The sequence below is a fragment of the Podarcis tiliguerta genome (assembly GCF_965153285.1).
Source record: "Podarcis tiliguerta genome assembly, chromosome: W".
Lineage (NCBI taxonomy): Eukaryota > Metazoa > Chordata > Lepidosauria > Squamata > Lacertidae > Podarcis > Podarcis tiliguerta.
In genome coordinates, this window is record NC_139552.1 from 21,794,521 (window position 1) to 21,800,859 (window position 6,339).

Genomic DNA, 6,339 nt, shown 5'->3' on the forward strand with positions numbered 1-6,339 from the left:
ACACCTTTGTTCACGAGATCGTGGGGTGGTACAAAGTTATTTTGGCACCTGTTTCCACCGCGTCATTTTCCCCTTGCACAGTGTATGGCGTAGGAGACAAAAGGTCTCAGGGACAAAGGTTACAGACAGGACACCGCAGACTGCTGAGACCGCAAAAGGTCAGACAGAGGGAGTGATGTTCCAGACAGCCATGACTTTGTCTGTGAGGGGGAGCATGCTACGCACCCCAGGGTCACGCGTGCAGGCAGACTGTGCTCCCTCCGGACCCCACTGCCCACTTATCCCTACAGTAGTCAACAGAGTTTTACTCAGAAGAGATGCGTCAAAATCAACACAGCCACGTAATTTGTGCCCATCAATTTTAATAGGTCTGCTGTGGAAAGGACTGATGTTGACTACAACCCTGATGTCTTCTGATTATTTTATAGAGCGTTTCCCTCAATACCAAAAAATGGAGGCAGAGACAATTTACTGAATTTCAAAACCACCGAAGCTTTATTGAATGAACGAATCAATTTATTTATGCCACATTTACTGATTCACCAAACTGACCTGGCCCCCATTCCACCCTATTTACAAGGAGGCTTCCAGGGCTGGGGTTCTATTTATGGATCCTGTCTTTGGTGGCAACGACTCCTTCCAAGCCTGCAGTTTGGCCATCTTTGTGCTGTGGCAGGATTTCACAGCCACATGACCCAGGAGGTCTGCATCAAGCAAGGATGCTGCAGCTACTGAGTGGGCTCTCCTTAGTCTGGAAAGTGCGACTGAGGGAATTGGCTGGCTCAGGGGGCGTGACCAGCCCTATTGGGGATCTCCCTCTTCTGCCGGACTTGGTTTTTCGAATACGTGGGGGGGGGGGGGGGTTGCGAGTTGATGTGCATCAGCAGGACTCCCCCTACTGGTGGTTAACCCTTCCCGGACTTCAAGCGGACGGGCTGAAGCCGGATAGTCGGTTAGGACCAATGCCTAAGCCAATACCACTCATCACCTGTAACCAATAAAGCTGTGGCCATATTTAGCCCATTAACCTTAAATAATTGTGTCATGTGTCTTTATTTCCACTTTGGGGGGGGGGGGCGGGAACTCGCCACGCAATAGGGCTCTTTTTGTTTTTTTATACACCCACAGACCCCAAACGGCTCTCCACAGGAACACAGTGGCGCATCTCATGTATGTGTGTGTGTGTGGGGGGGATTCCAACACTCCCCCCACCCCCACCCCCAGCAAAGGAAAGAGAAGGGAAGCATTTCCAGCATTTAAAAGAGCCCTCAGCACAATGCTTTTAGGACAGCAGCCCTGCCTGGAGAGCGAAGGGGGCTGCTAGGAAGGTCCTCAAAGCATCAAGGCATAGATGAGCCGAAGAATGCAATGAAAACTCTCTTAGAGTCAGAGTGACTGACAGGAAGACTGACAGAACCCCTGTCTGTTGCAGTTGATGGCTGAAGAGTTGAGAAACGGAGAAGGGGTAGAGAGAGGGGGGGTGTATAGTGGCTAGAATTCTGGACTAGGAGGACCTGGGAGATCTGAGTGCAAATCCCCACTCAGTCATGAAGTGCACAGTTTGATGTTGGGTCCAGTCACTCTCATCCTAGCCTGCCTAACAGGTTTGTTGTGAGGGGAACAACAGGGGGAAAGGCAAGCCTGGGGATCATCTAGTCCAACCCCCTGCAATGCAGGAATATGCAGCTGTACCTTATGGGAATCGAACCTGCAACCTTGGTGCTATCTGCAGCTCCCTCTAACCAGCTGAGCTGCAATGAGATTTGAGGGAGAATGGGAAGGCGGGTGGGAAGAGACTGAGAGCAAAACCAAAATCACAGGAAATTTTAAGAGATAAAACTACATCAAGTTCAGTATATGCAAATGATAAATCAAGAGATTGAATGGAAGATTAGACAAATGAGACAGAAGACTTTTGAGTCGGCAAATAAATGTGGGAAACTATTGGCGTGGCAAATGAGGAAGAGACAGAAATTAAATACAATTACAAATTTGGAAGTGGAAGGAAGAAGTATACAGAATCCAGTCGAAATTAGGAGTGCTTTTCAAAGATACTTTAAACAGCTATATTCACAACAACCACAGAAGGAGTCGGACATAGAGGAATTTTTGAAAGTAAATGGGCTACAGAAAATATCTCAAGAGAATAAATCTAAATTGAGTTATAAAATAACAGAACATGAGGTTGAAAGTGCCATTCAGAATATGCAACTGGGCAAATCTCCGGGACCTGATGGACTGACTTCTAGATATTATAAAACATTGAAGGACTGGTTGATTCAACCCTTGAAAGAAGTCTGTAATGACATATTACAGGGGGAAAAGGCACCTGCAACGTGGAAAGAAGCTTTTGTTACACTTATACCAAAAACAGAATCTGAAAAGACTCAGCTTAAGAACTACCGCCCTATATCATTGCTCAATGTGGATTATAAAATCTTTGCAGACATTTTGGCTAGAAGATTAAAGAAAGTTCTAATAGAGGAGATTCATAAGGACCAAGCAGGCTTTCTCCCGGGTAGGCATTTATCTGACAATGTGAGGAATGTAATAGACATTTTTGAACTTTTACAGGAAAATATAAACACAAAAGCAGTAATGATATTTGTGGACGTGGAGAAAGCCTTTAACAATATTTTTTGGAGTTTTATGAAGAAGAATCTCCAAGGAATGGGGGTAGGCCAAGAATTTGAAAATGGTATAGGTGCAATCTATTCTGAACAAAAAGCTAGACTAATTGTTAACAATGTTGTGACTGAGGAGTTCAGAATAGAAAAAGGAACACGACAAGGTTGCCCAATTTCCCCATTGCTTTTTATATCAGTCCTGGAGGTGTTGCTGAATATGATTAGAAAGGACCAATTGGTCCAAGGGATACAGGTCGGAGCTAAACAATGCAAACTAAGAGCTTTTGCAGATGACCTGGTTTTGACATTACAGGAGCCAGAATCTAGTGTGAAAAAGGTTTTAGAACTGATTCAAGAGTTTGGTCAATTGGCAGGTTTTAAATTAAATAAAACAAAAACTAAGGTTTTGACAAAAAAAATTAACAGAAATTGAGAAAGAAAGGTTTCGGAATGAAACAGGATTGACAGTGGTGAAAAAAGTAAAATATTTGGGAATTACCATGACTGCTAAAAATGGGAATTTATATAAAGACAATTATGATAAATGTTGGATGGAGATAAAGAAGGATCTAGATACATGGTCTAATTTGAAACTCTCACTTTTAGGCCGTATTGCTGTGATAAAGATGAATGTATTGCCAAGAATGTTATTTTTATTTCAGACATTGCAGATTATTGATAAAACAGACTGTTTCAAGAAGTGGCAGAAAGATATATCCAGATTTGTCTGGCAGGGCAAAAAGCCAAGAATAAAATTTAAAATATTAACAGATGCAAAGGAAAGAGGAGGCTTTGCCCTGCCGGACTTAAAACTTTACTATGAAGCAGCAGCTTTCTGCTGGCTGAAAGAATGGCTACTTCTTGAAAATACAGATATATTGGATTTAGAAGGATTTAATAATGTATTTGGCTGGCATGCATACTTACGGTATGACAAGGTCAAAGTGCATAGAATGTTCAAAATCCACATTGTCAGGAAAGCACTGTTTAATGTATGGATTAGATATAAAGATCTCTTGGAAAGCAAGACTTCAAGGTGGTTGTCTCCAATGGAAGCAAAAGCTTTAAAGAAACTCAATATGGAGGCCAATTGGCCAAAATATTGGGAGATTTTAGAACAAGATGGAGATAAACTGAAATTACAGAGTTTTGATAAACTAAAAAGCAAAGTCCGCGATTGGCTCCACTACCATCAGATAATGGAGGCATTTAAATTGGATAGGAAAATTGGCTTCCAGGTGGAAAAATCAAAATTGGAAACAGAATTATTAGAACCCAAAACTAAGATATTGTCAAGAATGTATAACTTGCTGCTGAAATGGAACACACAGGATGAGGAAGTGAAATCAGTAATGATTAAGTGGGCACAAGATGTTGGTCATAATATAATGCTAGCAGACTGGGAACGGTTATGGACCACTGGTATGAAATTTACGGCATGTAATGCCATAAGAGAGAATATAATGAAAATGATATACAGATGGTACATGACACCAGTCAAGCTAGCAAAAATTTATCATTTGCCTGATAATAAATGTTGGAAATGTAAAGAGGTTGAAGGTACTTTCTTTCTTCTTTGGTGGACGTGCCCAAGGATTAAGACCTTCTGGGAGATGATCTATAATGAACTGAAAAAAGTATTCAAATACACATTCCCGAAGAAACCAGAAGCCTTTCTCCTGGGTATGGTCAACCAACAGGTGCATATGAAGGATAGGACATTCTTTATGTATGCCACAACAGCAGCAAGAATACTCATCGCACAGTATTGGAAGACACAAGAATTACCCACGCTGGAAGAATGGCAGATGAAAGTCATTGACTATATGGAATTGGCAGAAATGACTGGCAGAATCAGAGACCAAGGAGAAGAGACGGTGAAGGAAGATTGGAGGAAGTTTAAAGACTACTTACAGAAACACTATAAGATAATGAATGATTGATGACACCAGATTGAACCTAAAGACTATTAGCATAAAAATTTAAAGATTAAGAAAGATAAATGTTTTAAGATATATGGAAATGTAATTATATTAAGACACCAAGAGTATGTTTAATTTAAGATATGACAGAGGGAAGGAATTTATTGTCAAAACATAAGATCTGGAATACAGAGTGGGAAGGTCTGGGGAAGTCGCAGATCCAGGTTAAGGATAAAAAATACAAGGACACAATGATTGATTTTAACTTTTTTGTTTATTGTTTATATTTTCTTTCATATATGTTGTTGTATTGTATGCATGTTGTTGTATTGTTTTTCTTTTAATTGTTTATTCGTATTGTGTGTTATTGATTGTAAAATCTAATAAAATATTATATATATATATATAAAAAAAATAAAGACTATTTACAGAAACACTATAAGATAATGAATGCTTGATGACACCAGATTGAATGTAAAAGGTTATTAGTAAAAACTATAAAGATTAAGAAAGATTAATGTTTCAAGATATATGGAAATGTAATTATATTAAGACACTAAGATAATGATGAAATCAAAATTTGACAGAGGAAAGGAATTTGCTGACAGAATATATGATCTGGAATACAGAGAAGGGAGGTCTGGGGAAGTCGCAGAAACAAGTTAATATAAAGAATATAAGGAGAAAAAAAATTGTTTTTAATATCTTTATTTCTTCTTTTTTATACTTTTTTGGTGTTTATATGTCGCTGTATTTTCTTCTTTGTTTTGTCTGGTTTGTTGTATTGTGTTCTATTTTTTGTTTACTCATTGTAAAACCCAATAAAATATTATATAAAAAAAAGTTCAAAAATTAAAAGATTTAATATTTTAAGATATAAGAAGATTAAGCTATACTAAGATATTAAAATTAAGACAAAAATTAATTAAGACAGAGGGAAGGGATTTGCTGATTAAATATATGTTTTGGAATACAGGGAAGGGAGGTGTGGGGAAGTCGGAGAAATAAGTAAATGCAAGGAATATCATGAAGATAGAATTGTTTTTATCTTTGTTTTTTCTTTTGGATACTTTTTGCTGTTTTGTGTTTGTGCAATTTTGCATTTTTTCTGTTTTTTGTTGTTGTTTGTTTTTTCTCTCTTTGTTGTTTCATTTTTTATGTAAAACTTAATAAAATATTTATATATATATATAAAAGAAAATGAAATGATAAAGTGAAAGCATTTGCTGAAATACAGTAGAGAAGTCACGCCTCCCGAGTTGAGGGAGGCCTTGCTTTGCATGCAGGAGATCCCAGGTTCAGTCCAGGATCTCCACCAGACAGGGCTGGGACTGTCCCCTGTTTGAAAACCCTGCAGCGCTGCTGCCAGTCAGTGTAGGCAGTGCTAGGCTAGCCAAGTGCAACTTCCTATGAATGCTCCTCTTATACGATTTCTCGAAACACAAGCAAGCTACCTTATCAACGAGTGGTGAGAGTTCATTCATGACTTTTAACAAACAGCAGAAACCATTTTATTATTTCTATGTGAGTACAGAAATCCTGAATATGAAAGTGTTACCGGAAAAATCCGAGGGCTCTCTTGGACAAAAAGTAAAGACACCAACCAGAGTAAATTGGAGCAAATCAGCAGCCTGTAGGCTTGGCCTTTATTGTACTGTTGCAGCAGGGTGTTCCCCTCACTCACAGGAGAGAGGAAAGACCCAGAAAAATGGTGTGAAGGCCTTATAAAAACTTTTGAAATTCCCCTCCTCTAGGTCAAGCCCACCCCCAGAAACATCATGCATACATTA